The 19,902-nt window shown below is 41.2% G+C and overlaps 1 long non-coding RNA gene across 1 annotated transcript; it reads right to left on the bottom strand.

Annotated features, from left to right (window-relative positions):
* Positions 1 to 2,276: 2,276 nt before the first annotated feature.
* Positions 2,277 to 19,615, bottom strand: LOC140250689 (uncharacterized). The gene is made up of 3 exons (XR_011903238.1): positions 19,569 to 19,615; positions 2,704 to 2,789; positions 2,277 to 2,569 (listed from the first exon to the last, which is right to left on the bottom strand). It is a non-coding gene; the product is annotated as an uncharacterized lncRNA (long non-coding RNA).
* Positions 19,616 to 19,902: the final 287 nt, after the last annotated feature.

Here is a 19,902-nt window from a genome sequence, read left to right as displayed (position 1 = left end):
ACATGCACTCAGATGGGAGCAAAATTCATCCCCTCTTTACACAAACAACATCACCATCCTCGTCATAACACAGCTAAAATACTGGCAGTCATATATTTGCCAATTCTTGCATAAGCCTCCACTTGCACAAATACAAACTTTTACATCCAGTCACAAACACTGCTTGTTAAGTTTGGGGTCAAAACAATTGAGACATGGGCTACTTTTTAGAGACTGGAGATGTAAGCAGTTTCAGGGTTGCTTGAAGATCCAGTGGAGGGCCACAAAGATGGTGAAGGGCCTGGAGCATCTCCCCTATGAAGAAAGGCTGAGCGAGCTGGGTCTGTTTAGCCTTGAGAAAAGAAGACTGAGAGGGGACCTGATCCAGGTCTATAAATATCTGGGGTGTGGGGGGCAAAGCAGTGAGGCCAGACTCTTTTCAGCAGTGTGTGGAGACAGGACAAGGGGAAACATCCAGAAACTGGAGCATAGGAAGTTCCTCACGAATGTGCACAGGAACTTCTTTACTGTGAGGATGATGGAGCACTGGAACAGGCTGCTCAGGGGGGTTGTGAAGTCTCCTTTTCCAGAGATACTCAAGACCCGCCTGGATGCCTAACTGTGTGACCTGGTGTAGGGAACCTGCTTTGACAGGGGGTTGGACTCAGTCTCTGGAGGTCCCCTCCAAGCCCTACAATTCTGGGAAAAAGCCAACCTCAGTCAGAAGCCCTCATACAAGTTCTTGCACTAGCTGAATACAGACAAATCTTTAGCGCATAAAATGTTTCCACTTCAATAAATGTCATTTGTTTTCAGTTTTCCTAGTTTTGCCTCCCAATCTTAGCCCTGCAACTCTCCTCTTTCCTTCATATTAGGAAGGAGCTTTGTCTCCTCTCTTTACAGTAATTACCAGCTCTGAGAGTCCAGAGGGGGACTCCTCACAGAAGCCATAAGATCAACCAACCAACCAAAAAAAACCAACGTATAACAAACTATTCTAAAAATAATAATGATGTTCTTCCCTGGAGTTATGAGGACCAGGAGCTTAAATTTTCTTCTGCCTTGCTTGAATAAGAATATGAATCTCTGCCACAGGTTTTTACAGGACTGTCCCGACAAATATCCTAATGATCTCTGCTGAAGCTATTCAGGATGGCAACACAGCCCATTGCTTCTCCTCTAGTTTTCTTTTCCAGTTTCATACCCAGCTGAAATGCTCTAAGTACAAAACACTCAAGTTAATTTTCTTAAGCACGCGGCACAGGCAGAACTTCAGAGGGAGCAGACCAGACAGACACTGGATGTTTTTAAATACCCAATTTTTCTGATGAAAAATGAAGTTCCACATTAATGGAGACTGCTGCCGCTTAATAAGAATAAGTCCTGCATCTGGAAGAGAGATAGCAAAAGCAATAACTGTACCGTGACTCTTACCCAGCACTGGCTTCATAATAGCAATAATATTTATCTGTTCTGCAAATGCAAAGATTAATTGATGTTTCTGCAACACCCCAGAAATTTCAAATGACATCTAGGAGGTTAAGCTAAGTGCTCTTCTCTCTCCAGTTAATTTAATGCCTCTTCACCCCATGCTCACAAAGGCCTACACTGGCCCTTTCTGCAAAGGGCACATGCTGCTCTATGGGTAGACATCACGGCCCATGGAAAATCCCCACCAGTACACTGGCCTTTCATTGTCTTTTAAATTAGATACCAACTAACAGACCTTTTTGTTTTAAATCACTGAGGGTGTGCCCAGCCTCTTCCTACCAATGAAAACTGAACCTGAAACACTCACAGGATGAGTCCATTTGGAAAAAGGGAGACCCCCCAGAAAACAAGTTAGCTACACACAGGCCTATAGTTGAAGTATTTTTGCTGCTCTCTCTCTTCACCACATAGTTTTTACAGGAAGTTGTTCATCTGTTTTTAACTAAATTAGTCCCAGTGAAATTCAGTTTTGAGGAATTTTGCATGTGAACTTGTTTTAAGTTACAAAGCTGCAGAAATAATTTATATTTCCAATAAATACTGCTTTCTTGCTTCTTTTAAATCACTTTTTGCTTATACAAAAGCTAAATGCTGGAAATGAAGTTTAAATGAAGATGTTTAATCTTTTTTTAAATTATTTTCAAGTTTTCCCTGCCATTAAAAATGTCATGAATGAAGACAAATATTTTTGTACTGTATTAAAAACACACGGAAGTACTTTATTGAACATGAGTCTAAGAATACATCATATAATCATTCGGGTTGGAAGGGATCCTTGACAGCCATCCAACCCAACTACCCTGCAATGAAAAGAGACACCTATAGCTCCACCAGGTGCTCAGAGATGTGGTCTATGGCATCTAGAAGGCCTCCAAAGAAAACAGTATCTGTCTTCTGATTCGTTTGAAAGAGGAGGGGAGAGAGGGGAAATGCAGTGAAAGTTAATGAAAGTCATCAAGTACAACCCAGGCTATTTCCATAACAGTGAATGTAAAGGCTTGTTCTAGTCCTCTTTTCCCCAGCTCAGGATGGGATAAGTCATCACCTCCTTCACACAAGCACCTTCCCTATACAGGATCTGAAGCACAGGAAAACTGCTCTGCAAAGAAAAGCCCAAGCTCAGACCCTGTCAAAAACAACAGCAGGCTCTGAATCACCCCAGTTGTCAATGTGTTCTGGAGCTTTTAAATGGCTTTATTATCTTCTAAGTATGGCACTATGTGCCTGAGTTACCTTGATCTCTGGGAAAGAAATATGATGGACTTGCAGTAGAGCCCTCTGCAGGTGTCCAGACATTGGAAAAAGCATTTCAATGAAATCTAGAAAGGAAGATGAACAATCCTTAAGGACTGAGTTTCAGCCCTGGCTGTTGTAACACCCCTGTGTGACAGAGGGATGAGTTCACTTGCTGAGCCCATCTGTGGCCACATGTTTGCATTAGCAGATAGGAAATGCCTGCCCTGAAGAGAGCAGACACACACACGCACACACTCTTTTGAACCAGGTAGGCACAAGCAGCCCTGACTTGAGAACAATTGACTGCTGAACTGCCGGGAGGTAAAAGGACTTGCCTGGGAACAGACCCACATCAACTCAATGAGAACTTCTAGTCTGAGCCTGGTCACATCAGTGCAAGAAGAAAGCCTGAACCAAGCAAATGTTTGATGGCTGCATGTTGCTGCCAAAGCACAGCCTGCTCATCACCTGTTCCATACCAGACATGATTGGGAAGGAACAATAGCCAGGCACTCAGGTTTGCAAGTCTGATATATCCTATTATTATTATTTTTTCCTTTCTTCTTAACCCTTAGAGATCAAAACCTACATTATGAAACACAGCACAGTTGGTACTCCCAGCACACTGCAGGAATCACATGGAAGTAATTCTGCCCCTTCCTCTTCTCCCCATGCAGCTCCGAGTAAATTAAACTGCAGCAATGACTGACCAGCAAAATATACCTGAAGTGCATCCCTGTGTGGTGGGTTAGATGTTGGCTGAGAAGGGAAGAGGCTTAGTACGGATGTTTCCTTACAATCCCCTGTCCACACACCAATTTTTCCAACACTTGGCTTCACGTGGGCTGCCTGTCAGATGCACACCTCAGTACACGTCATGGCCCAGTTTTAATTTCACTCAGATTGGCAAGCAGGTCTGTAGACAGCCAGCCCCTCACCAGCCCCATGCACAAAAGCAGCCATGGCCAAGTCAGGAGAAGGTACTGCCTTGATCACACATGGACCACAGAGAGCAGCAATCCTGGGCCATATGCTGCAGTGGAGCTCCAGAAATTTGTAGTCTATTCTCACAACTCACAGAATACATCAAGAGCTACAGGAACAGTCCCTTAAAATTATTAATTTAATGAAACAATAATTAAAATAATTAACTTTAGAGATGTATCAGAAATCGTCTCCTTCTGCAGGATTTCAGCACCTGACTTCAGTGCCCTGAGGCCCAATAGGATGCGGAATTCCACCCCATATGCGGCTTTGAGGGATTCACAGCACTGAAACTGCAACACTGGTACATTTGCACAACCCTGGAACTTTCCATTTTGGAAATGGGCTGATGGAAAAAGATGCATTTCAATGAGCCTCAGGTTGAAATTTCAAAAGGTATTTCAGTGGCCAGCAGTCACAAGTGCAAGGCATTTTCTGATCTTTCTATTCCGAGCACTCATTTATTATACATCTCATACAACAGCTCTGACAGATACCATGGTAGCTCCTGACTTCTGGGGCACTAGGGCCTGCTCTGTCCACACAAAAACTAATGAGTAATCAGAAGTAAAGAAGACAAGCAGGATTTCTAGAGTCCATTTACCACGCATTGAGAGTGCTGAACTGCCCATTGATGGAAGCCAAAAGTACCATCTCCACAGTACTACCATTAACGAAGGAGTGCTCAAAGCGCTGATACCAACAGATGATAAATGAGTATTTTTAAAACATAATTTTCCAAATCAAGGTCAACTTGTGCTGAGCAGAGGACACTGTATCTATTCAGTAGATAATATTCAGTAGATAAACGCTGACATTGCTCTTTCCCTCAACCTCCACGACTATTTGTGAAGCAGGACCTGCACAACTGCTAGAACTAGGTAAGTGAAAAACAGACATGCTGAATACTCTCAATGTTTTGGAAGGTATCAGAGCAGAAAACCATGAAAGCACCTCACACATCTAGTAAGTAAACACTTCTCAGGTACTTACATAAAAGAATTTTCAAGTGCATTCAGAAAAAGTAAAGCAAGTTATTTTCCAAAAGGGAATAAAATGCAAGTTCACAGATTGCACTACGTTGTTTCCACTTGCTCCCCCTAACAGTGCTGAGCATCTTCTGTGGCATGAAAAGACCAGTAGAATGAGTATAATGAGAGCACTTCAGTAAAGAGAACACTGCAGGACAGCAATGCATGCTCCTTACATTGAGAGCTCTGTGCCAACATGCACTCGTGCTTACGCGATCTGCCAGCCTGGACTGAAGTTAAACTGGGCTGAACTAACACTTGCCATCCTTGCTGCATATCTTACACAGAAACACAAATGTGTTTAATGGTTTTTGCTGCTAAAGCAATACAGTTTTGCTTGTTCATTTTAACAGAGTTGACAGGAGGACTACAGAGCCCAGACCCCCCCCCCCCCCCCCCAACCAAGTAGAATCAAACAAGGCAGAGTCCTGCAGAAAATTCAGTTTTTTGTATACTTTACATACTTAATTTGTTGGTTTAGGATCACTGGTTGAGAGATTCAGTCTTCATTTTTTACTGGCAACACCTTAAGATGATATCTAATGAAATTTGAAACTATTTTCATATATTATACATGAACCTGCTTGAGAGCATGCAGAAAAGGGACAATAAAATGGCCTCAGGGATGGGACGCTTCCCCATGGGGACAGGCTGAGAGCTGGGGCTGTTCAGCCTGGAGAACAGAGGGCTCCAGGAGACCTGAGAGCAGCCTTTCAGTATCCAAAGAGGGGGGCTGTGAGAAGGAAGAGGACAGGCGCTGCAGCAAGGTCTGTATGATATGACAAACAGTTTCAAGCTTAAAGAGAAGAGATTTAGGTTGAATATAAGGAAAAAGTCTTCTACAGAGAGGATGATGAGGCACTGTCACAGTTGCCCAGACAGGTGGTACCCCCTCCCCTGGAGACATTAGAAGTCAGGCTGGACGGGGCTCGGAGCACCTGATCTTGCTGTAGGAGTCCCTGTTCACTGCTGAGCAGTTGGACCAGATGACCTTAAAGGGCCCCTTCCAACTCAAAGGATTCTATGATTATCATTAGGCATAATACTCAGCACAAGAAATTGCAGTGAACAATCCAGACATCCCAGCCTCAAAAACAAAAATCCCTTTTATTCTTCTTTTTAATCATTGTAATCTGAGACCTATATGATTTCTAGGTACAAATATATCTCAGCTGAAATCCTATTTGATCACAAGCTTGCGTTTTCACACAAGCGTGACACTGCAAAAAGGTTGATGAAGAAAGACAAGAGGAGCAAATGCTGGGGGAAATGCCTAAATTGATCAGTTTCACTTCTACCAACCATTTTCAAATGCTTTAATTCCCAGTACATTTGCATAGAAATTACTCTCACTCTAATCTACCACAAGTGCAAGAAAAAACAGCCATGGCAAGGTTGGAAAAGACTAGTAAAGATTATTAATTGGTACTAATCTGCAGTCAGACAAAGTGCATTTCCTTGCATAAGATATAAAATGTTACGATCCTGAATTGACAAAGGAAAATGGTTAAAAGGTTCTAATTTACTAGAAGTTAAGAATGCTGTATTTTGCCAGAAAAATTTAGTTACTGATTCTGTCTCCAGCCTCAGTGACAGCGGCTGAAAGCTTTCCTGTTCTGATGGAGAAGAGGCAGTAATTTAAAGATATATACATCCTAACATTTGGTCTTAAAGCAGCACTGAGTGCTGCAGTCAAAAGGCAGAAGAGCTGTTGTGTACTGAACGAGGCTTTAAAAGGTGGCATTTTCTGACCTCGTGCATGTCACTGTTTCTTGTATTGAAGTAGTATCCAATAAGTAGATCGAAGATGAAACATTTTAGTTTATAAATAACCCTTTTAGCCTCTCATGGTTCCCTAGAAGTGTCATCCTTCTTAGAAATGAAGAAGAGGTAAATACAGTACACACAATTCAGAGGAGAGAAAAAAAGACTTACCTTATGCTCATTAAATGCTAAATACTACATTTAAGCTTCCAGCAGACCCATTTTATCTGTACCCTACTGTCACTTGAAAGCATGCAGAGAAAAAGAGTCAAGGATGCCAAGGAGGTATCTTGACATTTGTTGCTCAGCTGCTCTGCAGCAGAAAGATGTCAGCTGAGAGCTGACTTCTTCATTAAGCAAGCAAGCTGCCTTCTAGGGGTCAACCACCTCAAAAACACCTGCAAAAGATGCTCCCCTTTTTTTGAAGGAAACATCCAACCTAGGGCAGCCTGCCTAAGGTCGAACATCTAACTGGGGGACACAAAGTTAGGGAAAAACACTTTCACACACAACACAGAGTATGGCTGAGAAAAGGAGAGGCCTGACCAGCAACACCCAAGGGGTCAGCACAATGGGCGTCCTGCTGGGACAGGGATGCAGCTGGGACCCAGGCAGTAGATACTGAAGCTGCCCATTGATGGCTGCAGGGGTCACTAGCATCAGTCCCAGCCAGCCAGCACTCTGTGGCAAACTATCAGAGTAAGGTAAACTCAGTCTTTCTGGCTACGCCATAAAATCCTTCCCAGAAGTACTAAAACTTTAATTGAATTGCTGTTTTCAGTCATTCGATTTTAAAGACCAACCTCTTTTCTGAGAATATTGGGTCTTTAACAACCCTAGGATATCAGGGCGGCATACTTATGTAATTAAACCAATCTCACAGCAATTTCCAGTCTGAGTGCACAGTACAGCAGCCCCTGGACTGTCCACACCTCACTCGATAACTGTTCTTCAGTTAGACCACACTTGGTGCTGGTAGAAGAATATTTTGACCCAAAGAGGGAGGAAAAGGAGAAACATGTATCCCCAACAACCTGGCCCCTCTCCCATCCAAATGATGTACACCAAATCCCATCCCCTCATTTCAGGTGCATGAACGTGGTTTACTAAACACTACACACAAACAAAAACTGAATGCAAGTGAGGCAGCCCAGCACTTCTGCAAGTGCTGCTCTGCATACTGGAATAAATCAAAACAGCTACCAGGAAATTAATTGGAACTATACTGTTGTGTAAGCAAGCAGTCTGGTCCGTCTGACATAAACAGATTTCAGCTTATTTCCCTGGCACCTCAAATTCAGAAGGAGATCATTTAAATCAAATACTATGCTTTAAATCTTGTTCTTCTTGAAAGTAACTGTTATTTACTCCCCAATTTCTTTGCAGATAATGCAAGTCCTCATTATTCAAGCAAAATCACAAGGGAAAAAACAAATGTTCTTCACGTAATTATATTTCAAATGCTTTACTTTCAGCTCATTAGATCTCTGGTATCCTCTTCCCATCCTTTATGCACACTCTCATTTTTTATTCTCTTCAATGGCTGCTGTTTATCCAGCAAGCCTTTCCAGATAGGGAACCACTCATACTGCAGTTATGTCTATTCCACAGCACCCAGTAAAGTGCTGAAGTAGCTGGAATTATTGACCATGAACTTAAAGCAGTGCTTGCTGTTATGCTGCTTAGCCATATCCCCAAGAAAGGCCAACACAGTCACTCTTATTATTTCTCTTCAACTTTTTGCCCTATAAAACATTGTCAGAGGCTTTTTTTTTGTACTGCCTACTTAGTCATTAACACCTTTAAGTTCAGCATCACAACATGAAGAGAAAGTTGCATTAGCATTAAGTAGACAGCAGGACTGCAGCAACCCGACATCAGTCACCACCCCATCACAAGGTGCTATGAAAGCCAATGAGGCACCTGCAGCCCTTTGCACAGTAAGGAAGCAGTGCTACATTCTCCAGCCTCAGAGGCAGTCTGAGACTCCCTCGCGAGACATAAAACAGTGCCTGAAATATAACTATGGAAGTTTGAGTGCTAGACAATGAACCTTTTAGAAATAGGTTTTCAGAAGAAAACAGCCAGGCGCTACCACAGACAGAAACCTGATGAGCTCAAAGCATCTACACCTCTGTTAGGAATTTTCTTCCTCCCCCTGCCCAGAGAATATTAATGTTTATGTGGGTATCTTTCAACACAGCACTCATAAAGAACATGAGGGCCTTCAGCACAGTCACAGCATGATGAGTGCAGCCTTCCAGAACTGATTGACATCTGGCTCACACAGTACTGTGGAAAGAAATAGTTCAAACAGCACTTTAGATCCATAAATAATCTGAGTAAAGAACGTAACTAAATGTGAGTATTATGATTTTAAGGTGCTGATACTACCAGCATTTAAGTGCCTGGTAAAACAAGGCAATTTCAAAGCATCCAAAGCCTGGGAAACACAAAGCATCGGTCTGAAGAATTATCAGAACAGTACTTAATGAAGAAGCAAATCTGCTGCCAGCTTGAGTGCACTGTAGACTCTGAAGGAATTGCACTGATTGCTCTTTAAAGCTCTTACTGTCGCTTTAAGTAAATAAACATTCAGTCCAACCAATAAGATCTTTCCAAAGAGACTAAGCATCATCACAAAGTGGATTAATTAGAGCCAATATTCCCCCCACACACACACACACCAATTGTTGATAAATAAATATCCCAAACTGAGAGGACAGTCAGTAATTGAAGCACGGCACATTTGTGTTTAAAATCAAAAAGCACAGATGGGGTGTCTCCAAAAATCAGGAGGATTGTTTTGATTCTTGTTGAAGAACAATGCTGATGAATGGGATCTGCAGAGCTCCCCAGCTCTGCTGCACCAGTTTTATGGCTAGAGTCAGCTCAGCACAGCCATAACAGAGAATGTCACTGATTTCCTTTCTTCAAAATAAAGGACTGAGAATGCGAAAGACATGTGCTGAAAAGCCCTCTGAAAGATGATAAAAGCAGAAGGAGAAACACTAGAAATTGTCTAGCATGAATTAGTTTTCTTTTTCAACTGTGTATTGCTCATGTGGTCAGCTGCTGTTGTCACACAACAGATATGTCAGCATCGTGATAGAAACAATAATGAATCCCCCAACGTCAATGCAAAGTTTAGGACACTGGCCTCTAAAGCATATAAGAAAAAGGATGGAGAAGTATTTATTGCTTTATAAAAAGAGATGTTATGTGAATAGATTTAAAAATGCATTTGCAAACTGGTCTGGGTTCTAGCCATGCAAAATGTTAGATTCATTTGTGAAAGTTTAGATGATTAGAGGCTTTGATGTACAGGGTATTACTAGAGGTGCATTGATGCAACTATCAGAGAAGTGGAAGTATACTTAAAATGAACACAAAATGTGTTCAGAAAGATTCAATATATGACATTCCCGTGGAAGCAAGGAGCAGTTATTCTGTCTGAATGTAGCAGCCTGGTTTTGCTTCACTGTCTGTATCCACTGCATTGAGGCTGAAAGCTTATATCGCCAGGTTCAAGACAGAAAAGAAATTCAGCTCCTTTAGATGCATCTCAGTCAAGTGTGCTTTACTCAGCCAAAAGAAGTATATGGGAAATAAAAAACAACAGAGCTAGTGTTTAGGATTCTGGATTTTTCTTCTTACAAAGGGAAGAAGGGGAGAGCTGATGTGAGGTTAATGTTAATGTTCCGCATTCTTTTGCAATTATCACAGTATGCACACAAAAAAATCATTGCAATTTTTGAGTGCAGCAGCTCAAGCTTAACCTAGCAGCAGGCAGAATGCTATAGCATGAGGTATAAAAATGCTGAAAAAGATAACCAAGAAAAAGTATTGATCAGGATAATAAGAAATAACTATGATACCTGAAGATGATAAATAGCTATTTTCAGTGAAAAACATTATTTCTAACCATGTACAGAAGTACTTTGTGTACAGACAGAAAGATACATTAAACCACTGATGGTCACATCAAAACGTCTGGTTTTAATCCAGCATTTAACCTTTAGTCTGTGGGGGGGTATCAGTTTTTATCCAAAGAGAAGCAAACCTCAGCTGGTTTCCTTTTCAATGCTACATTTTGCAGGGCAGTCTGAAGGATTATTTTATTTGATCAAGTAAAATGGATTTTTAGCTGCCTGATATGCATGCATCCAGCCTGGCTTCCTCATTTCCCACTAATAGTCAGTGTGCAGAGGATGGATAGGCAAACACACATTCATTGCCAGTGGGCTTACCCTCCAATTGCATACAAATATAGGAAAGGGGGGGGGAGGGGAGAGGAAAAGGTACAGATGAAGTCTCCAAGTCACATACATACACACACACCCCCCAAAAGGGAAACACTAATGGCTGTTGTCACAGCAGTTAATTATAACACAGGACTACCTACATCAACCTGTCATTTAAGATTTAAAAAAAGGCAAAATTCATTCTAAATAACTCTACTCTCTAGAATAATGACAAAGTGATTTTTATGGAGATACATATATAAAAGAGTATTGAAATGATTTTCATTTCCAATCTTACAACTTATGCCAGTCTCCAGGAGGAAGAACAAGAAAAGAAAAACCTAAGATGGAGCATGTTTCTCACTCCTGCCTGAGAAGCCAGGCATTCAGGAGGCAGGAGAGCTGTTCTACCAGACTTGGCAAACTGCATTATCCAAAGCTGGAAAACCCATTTTGATCCATCTTCAGTACAAGCGTACTATCAACCCTGAGCTTGTTTCTCAGCCATCCATGCTATTAATTAGAACTGACCCTTTGTGTCTCTCTAAATACTTGTACCGCAGAGAATAATAATGTGCTGGAGAGCGTGAGACCATTTGGGATATTTTTCTGTGTTTTTTAAATTTATTTCGCTTCTTTTACATGTCTTATTCTGCTGCACAGAAGCACACAGAAAATGAGGTTTCTCAGCACACTTACAGATGCACATATTTATGTGATTTCTAGGAATATTATCCCTTGTGTGACATATAAAGGCTAGCTCTTACTGTGACAGAAACACATGGTGCCTCAGAACTAAGAACAGACCCTCAGGGTCCATGATATGGCAAGTGATAATGAAATGCTACTTCATTGCCAAAGCCATAAAATTCAATGCCAAAACAAAAATACGGTGCCCAGCTTCTATGCAGAACTGTTTCTTCCTTTGCCTTTCATATTGCTACATTCCTTCCAAGTAGAGGTAATCTGCCCCAGAGATCACGACTCAGACAACCTAAAACTGACCTTCTGCTGGTTTATTTTTTTCCAAGAACATTGCACCAAAATTATTATCAGGCCAGAGCACTCACGTACAAATGAATCTCTTTCAGCCTCTGAATCAAACCACTTCTGAGCAGCAGCAATGCTATCAAGACACAGCAAAGAAGACAGACCAGTTTATTTATTACTCTTGTATCAACAAACCCGACGACCTCAACACTGTACTAAGGGCTTCAGAAAGAAACTAAGACATTGATTTTTCAGAGAAGAAAGGTCCAGAGGCAGCCACCTTCCAAGCAACGTTTTTAAGTAGAAAAATTTCACTCACCACAAAGAGCTTCCAGAAAGCAATCCCACTATTTTAGAGCCCTCTCATCCAGAAAATGCATCTCCTCTGAGCACTGCATGGGACCAGCATTATGGTGAACGTCACAGATCTGGGTTCATATAACAGAGGCTGCAAAGAATTCATTCTAAAAAAAATACCCCTTCTCTAATGACTACAGCAACTTGAGCCGAAGAACATAACCATGAATTTACAGTGGTTTAATTCCCAATAAAACTACAACAAAGTTGATTCTCCTTTACGCCCAAATCTTTTTATGGTAATCCTTCCAAATGAGGTAGTAACATTTAAAGGCCTTTTATATTACCAGAGTAGCATAAAGAGCCTGTAGGGCATGAGAATCAAATGCTATACACAGACAGGGAAATAAAAGCAAAACCCCCTCAAGTATCTACATCTATTTTTATCATATATACATATAAACAAATAAGCACAGGGTTGAATAAAAACTGTGGATGCCATAAAGCTATCCCATAGGTCTGGCTTTACAAGGATTTTGGTGGGTTGGGGTTTTTTGTTGTTGTTTCTTTAAATAAGGAAAGCAGCTGAGGTGCCTGAAGGTTTTAATAACTATAGCATGATCTCCATCTGTATGTGATATGTGAGAGCCGAACTGAAACAGCGCTCAGGTTTCAGCAAAGCTGTTGGAAAGGGTGGACATTCAGCAAAGAAAAAAGTAATATTTATCAATTGACAGGTCATTTATATATTTAGTACATTAGATATATGTAAAAACCCTACAAGTTGTGCTTTTATTTGAGAGCTAAGCCTCATAACTGAGGGAGGGTTTCTTTAAAATCTCTTTGGAGGAGAATAACAAATGCATTTGCTTAAAGGATTAACCATAAAAACGCTTGAGTAAAGGATTGGATGGAACAACTCCATCCAGAAAACTGATCCAAAACCAGCAGGTGGTTTTCAGAACCTTCCCCATATCCAGAGAGCACTTTAGCAAGGCCACATTACTGAAGAGGTAAGTGTGCCATCAGCACTTGGCAGAAGACTGCCAGAAGGTTCAGAGAGAGACATCTAATGGCCGTGCCTTATTCCAAAGGGAGAATGCTGGGGCAGACAATGCAGCCATTACATCATCAAACGTGTTAAGCCTGCAGAGACCAGAGCGGCTGCTCCTGCAAAAACTAATTATGAAATACCACATATTTTATAACTAAGTTTACTCCCAAGAGATGTAAGCAGAGCAGTGCACGCAATTAGAATTGAAAGCTTCAAACCAGTGACACCTCCCATCTCACACTAATTTATGCCAGTTCAGGTCTGTTGCTTTGCAGTATGAAGTTGAACCCAGAGGGAGTCAAGGCATATTAGTTTTCTGACATGCTTCATCCTATCCACTGTTGTAAAGTAACTTATTCAGTTTTATCTGCAGTCCCTCATCTGCTTCAGTGCTACCCAGCTCATTAAGAGACCAATGCCTTTCTCATTTTCTCTATCTTCTTTTTCTCTACTACATGTTCAGTTCTTTTTCTCTTCTCTCCTTTCTCATGTCAATCACACATCTCCCTTATGACTCACATTGTATAGTTTTGTTTTAAATAGAAATGCCTAAGACTAAGAAAGACCATAAAAAAAAATGTGTTTCAATGAAGCTGCACATTAGAGTAATGAGAGGAAAGCCACTGTAAACAAATAATTTGGTAATTTCTTATTAAAGTCATAGGAAGTTTGCTAATGTAGCAAGATACCACCCACCAGGAAGCCTTCACAGTGAACTAACAGACTCAGTGTCATTATAGAGTCGTTATTAGGATATGCAGATCACAGCTATCTCATGTTTAGCTGAGTTACTAGAACAGAGTTAAATCTGCTTTCTTCCCAAGAAACAAGTAGAGAAAGCACTGGCAATCTGCATTAGATTGTCTTCTACCTGTCTTTCTTCTTTTTCCTTTACTATTTTCCTTAAATTGAAGCAACATCTCCTTTGCTTTGCAACTCTGATCTGTCTTACATGGTCTCCATCTGAGACCAGGGCTCCCTTCATCATCTAAAGCAAAAACAAATGAAATCCATTTATACTGCAGATGACAATACAGCACTGAGGTAAGTGAGCTGGAGCAGGTAATGGATCAGAAATGAAGTGGTTGTTAACACACAGCTTATGAGAAACAGAATAAATAAGTCCACATAAGCTTATCTTGGTATCCTACAGCAACCCACACCAACCTGTCCTATGTGCAGCACCAGCCCTATGCCCAACCACAACCAGAGAAAGATGGGAACAGAAACAACGAAACAACCTGCTCCTCTCCTGTGAAGGACATGGATTTAGGAGCTAGTATGTCACATGCTCTGTCACCCAATGCAGTTACCTCTCAACTGTGGTTGAAACACAATTAGCATTAGCTCCAGTAGTGATGACGCATTACATGGGTTTGAAGGCAACATTCATCAGCATATTTCCCTCCCCTTAGGAAATGCTTTGCCTCACTGGATTACTTACTACATCATGCAAACATCATTACTCTGTGGAACATCGGATACCAAGAAAACATACCTTGGTGAGCAATGGGGCTGCTTCAGTCATAATGAGATTCCACTTAAATGTGAACCACATACCTACTTCTATCCCTCTATACATATTACTTGCAACAGCTCACACCTACCTAAATACAGTTGGATCAAAAGTTTGTATGGCACATCTTTGAGAAACATCTCAGAGATTCCTGCCCTGGGATATTCCCAGCCCTATAAGAGAATGACTGATGTCAAACAGAATGAATCTATTAATGATCCGGGCAACTGTAATTACTAAATAATTAGGGGAGAAGCATCTGTTCCAGCACATTTCAATAGACTGCATAAAGAATACTCCTACTTTCAGCAACATCCAAGTAGATGAAAAGTATGTGTTTTGGACCACAGAAATAGAAGAGAATGGTTGTTGTTATTGAGATTTCAGTTTTATAAAGCAGTGTTAGCACAGCACTGAATCTCACCATCAGTCATGTTTGCATTCTTCACTGAATACCTTTAAATACACTTAAAAGTGATTCCAAGGATTAGTTCATTAATACAAAAGCAGTCCTCTCTTCAAAAAGCATGCCAACAGGTATTTCTGTCTGCAAAGCACATTGCTCTGGGGCACCCCACAACTATTTCTTGAGTGACTGCTTGGCTTTCAATGTTTGCTAAGGACCCACCTTCAGCTGTGCTGCTCATCACAGCATTTCTGCTGTAACTTCACATACACACAGCAGGAACCCCACAATGCTGATTTTAAAATGATAGGCTGTCTTTTCCAGCAGTTCTCCTGCATAGACAAATCAAACCAGCAAGTTGTACTGCTGTCACTTAGACTGTGGAGGCACAGCTAAGAGATATTACAGCAAAAATGAATGTGTACAGTGCAAAAATACATCTCAGAAACTGACTTAGAGATCAGCTGTAGCATTATTGCTAATTAAATCCTATCTCTATGTAATTATACAATCATGCAGCATACTTGGGTGATAACACAAAAACAGATGATCTAAAGACAAAAAAGCCAGGCCCATAATTGTGACTGAAGCACATAGGTGGGCTGTATTAAAGTGCCCAGCATGTGTAACAGTTGTTTCAAACTGGCTCCTGCACTTCACAAGTAGAGTTACAGAAGAAATAAATAGATTTTACTTGAGCAACAGGTACATTAGGAAAAGGCAAAGCTAGCTTTGTTTCAGCTTCATAAGTTGGTAGAACAGAAGGTTGCCTCGGTCCCTGCTATACTTATTTCACCAATGTTCTTTGACACCTCTTATCCTGAGCCTGCAGAAGTCTGCTTGCCCTGACCTCAAGGAGAGCAACAAATCCACCTCCAGCAGTAACACACATTACAGCTGTCCTCTCCATGTGTTCAAAGCTATGGGAAATCACACAGCCAGTTTCAGACTCTCCCATCATGGCTGCCTGTCACACCTGGGCATGCAGAGAGGCTGGACATCTCCATAAGATTCCCCAGACCCATTTTGTAGTAACAGGCTCCTTTATAAACCAGACTCCTGCGCAAAGGACTCCAAGTTGTAAAAACGCTGCAGTATTGTTAATAAGGGCGAATACTGAGAAATGAAACTACTTTTAACATGTGCTTTATTTGCTGGGTTCCAACTTTCTCTGTGCCTTCCCTCCCCCTTTTTCTCCTGTACCCATCATCAATCTTAGGTCTAAAATAGCAGCAGCTGAGTACAGAGCACAAGCTGTCCTTGTCTAAACACGGAAGGTGAGTGTATGTGAACTGCAGGACCATTTCATGGCTGGGAGTTGTGAATACACAAAAATGCATCAATAAAAATTAGCTTCTCTCATCAGTATCCACCTGGGGCAAGTTTCTGTTGTAATTATAAGAAGGCATTAACTGCCGTTAAGGACTGTACTGCATCAAACATAGTAGGACATTCAGACTGAATAAGGAGGAAAAAAAGAACACTAAAACAACACAATAACTACAATCAAACACACAAATCATTATTGATTATTAGAGATGGTTTCAGACCAAGGGGGTTTGCTGTGTTATACATAAGCACCCTGTAATTCCAGATGAAAAGGCTATGCTACATTTCTTCAAACCCCTCTCATTAATGGTAAAATGAGGCAGTAACAAGAGAAAAACAGCGGTGGAAATAAGGATGTTGCCTGTAGCAGTATTTGGTGCCTATAAGAGGGAAGGAAAAAAAGGTACTCTTGTTCCTAATAGAACATCTTGTTAATGATTAGAAAGTCACTAACAGCCATACTGTGACAAGGAGCCTTCCTAGCACAGGTAAGACATTAAGACACATGAATCAAAGCTTCCTCAGGGCTGAGGATTCTTTAAAGGAATCTTAAGTTGCTTTTCAGACAGAATGTGCAGCATGGCAGCCTGAGCTGTTCAGAAAATACTTGCATCTTAACTGGTAAGATCTGAAACTTCTCATCTGTCAGACATCAGAATTAACAGAGAGTGTCCTGTGCTTTGCCAGAGAAGTTCATCCATGTAGTGAATCTGGCTGGCAATGATTTGTGGGACACAGCAACATCCCTGCTAACTTGGGAGTACTGCTGCTAAAGCTATTCATATTGACCCCAAACCAGTCATGGAACAATCCTACCTGCAAGCGTAGAAGATTTCACTGTTTATATAAAGTGGATGAGTGAGAAGAATAAAGGCTGCATTGGAATGGTTGATTTCTCACTGAGAAAAAAGTTCTTCCTTCACACACACACAAATGACAGACAAATCCCAAATGCAAAACAAGCTTGCCTTTATCCAGCACAGGCATAATTCTAGGGCTGCCTGTGTCTCAATATCCAATGACATTCTTCCTCCCACAGAGACAAACAGATTACCTTTCCCAAGTGACAAAATGCACAAGTTATTTGTATCCACGCCCCTTGAGACAATCTCAAGTAATCAAAAACAAGCAGATAATTACAAAAGATCAGGGTAGGCAGATACAAAGTGTTGAAACTCAGCCTCCCTGGGAATGCAAGTTCCTGCCACCAGATAGATGCATAAGAAACATTACTTTTTTATTGTCTGATAGGTGGTGGAAATACTTCTGAAGATGCCCTTCTCAGTTCTATATTCTCCGTGGCCTTAGTCCTTCTCCTTGTGTAATTCTCTCAGCCTATGTACATGCTCCACAGTGTTCATAGCTCAGGCCAAGCATTAACTCGAGCATGTCAGAAACTCCACCTTGCTTCCCATGATCTTTTCAGTGAGGAAGAATACATCATAAAGCAATCCTTGCTAAGACTACAAAGATACTCTGACCTTTGGCAGCCCCAGCGTGTCCCTGAGAAGACTGGATTTTCCCTTTGGTTTTCTCTGCTGGATACCCACTGTTGTAATGCCCAGTTCTGAACTTAACTCCTTTACTATGTAGGATTTCACTGAAGTCCTTCCTATGTTAAAGAATGCTTTATAATTGTGCTAACAACAGCATGATAACTGCTTGGTAGAGTTGGTACCAAGATTTGGAGTCAAACTTAAGAAGCCCTTACATTCAGCTGTAAGTTGATATTAAACACAAATTGTGGTTTGAATAGAAGACACTAATACAGTGGGAAGTGGAAATGGGATGTTCACTGCATAGTCTGAACTTTGTGCCATTTTTAGCATTGATAAGAAATGAAAATTCAAGTCCAAGCGCTGACTTTGAGATTGCTCCACTTCCTTTTAGAAATAAAATGTTTACTTGGTGCCCTATCTTGAGTGTGACTGCATCCATCATGGTGACCAGCAAGCCCAGAAAAGGCTTGTCAAGAACTGAGCAGGAGAGGGCAAAATGCCACTCGGGATCAAAGTCACTATCAGCTATTCCTGAGGATGTTTGGTGGGGGATATTTGGGAAACATCCCAAAATGTGACCCATTCAGGTCTAGAAGGCAGTAAAAGCACTGCACCTCATCTCTCAGTTCATACACACTGTAGGTTAGCTCAAGTGAAACACATGGAAGGTTATCTCACAGCTATTGGTGCAGATAAGTAAGAAAAGCAGGTAGGAGATAATCATATATATATCTATATATATCTTCCTCACTGCTCTACTATGAGCTTAATTAGTTGAAACAGTTTATTCATTGCACCTTATAGATGAAAACAAGTTATCTGATGGATTAAAGATAAGCAAGCATCGAATACTAGCTTGTCTCCTCTGCAAAATGGTAGGTCAGGTGATACCTACTATATAATGCATCTTCACACAGTGTAGTATAATCCTTTCAGAAGCCTTCAGCATTTAGACTAGTTAAACAATTTTCAAAGTAATTACCTGACAAGTCAAAGGATACAGAAGTAGCACTTTGGATGCCACAGCCCAGCCTGCATGAATTATTTAATTAAATTCACTATTGAATAGGTGACATTCTATTATCCAGGTCAGGGCAAAATGATTTCCAAAAGTTGTGTGCATTGAACTATCACTGTTGGCAAAGTTCAACATATTTTCCTTCCCAATAGAAAAAAATAATAATAATCATATTTCTATATCCACAAGACCATTTATTTGATATGAAATTAACAAGAGCAATTAATTTCTTCACAAGTTCTGCAAATCTGACACTTGGCAGCAACTGGAAACTCAGACTAATCAAAGTTAGAAATGCCAAAACAGAGACCAGTGCAACCCTAACTGGAAGAGAAACACTCTGCTCCTGAGGTAGGGGATCTACTGCTGAGATAGCACTAAAAACTCTCTGTGGTTACCTTCTCCAACCAACCAATAGCATGTTTTCTACTAGCACCATCTCATAATCCCACCAGCAGTAACTGAACTAGCAACTGTAATTACTGAAGGCACAACCAGAAAGAATATTTTTGAGAAGGTTATTTCCAGATTTGACTTCTGTCTCTTTCAGCCATTGCTTTCAGGGCACGGCCATGTCTCATATATTCAGTTAAATCCACATTGTTTAACAGAAAATAGGGACTGCTAGTTGTTCTGCTCACAAAGAAGTGAAATTAGATCCAAATCTTGGCAACATCAGGTAAAGCATTCACAGGTAAACTAGGAAGCACACGCAAAGAAGAAGGCTTACCCAGCTTGCAAAGGGGCTCTCTAGCTGTACAGCACTCCTCAGCAAACATCCCAGGTCCAAGAGCTGCTCCCCTGTCAATAGCTGGCCCTTATATGAGCCCAGGGGAGGGGGCTTTGCTCTGAGCCCACCCCTTCTGGTCACCTGGGGAGCACAGGTGCAAGCAATTTATCTGTGCTCCTTGTGCAGCCACAGCCCTTCACCAGGTGTGCAATCACCAGTTCAAGCCTGGACCTAAAAGTTCCCCTATGCCAGTCTCTCTACAACATCAACAATCTTAAACATAGTAATTCCTTCCCATAAATGCCTTATCTCTCCAATTTCAAAGCCAGGCAAA

The sequence above is a fragment of the Excalfactoria chinensis genome, chromosome 3 (assembly GCF_039878825.1).
Source record: "Excalfactoria chinensis isolate bCotChi1 chromosome 3, bCotChi1.hap2, whole genome shotgun sequence".
NCBI lineage: Eukaryota > Metazoa > Chordata > Aves > Galliformes > Phasianidae > Excalfactoria > Excalfactoria chinensis.
The sequence above is the reverse complement of the archived record's forward strand: the minus strand, read 5'-3'. Positions and strand labels throughout refer to the sequence as shown.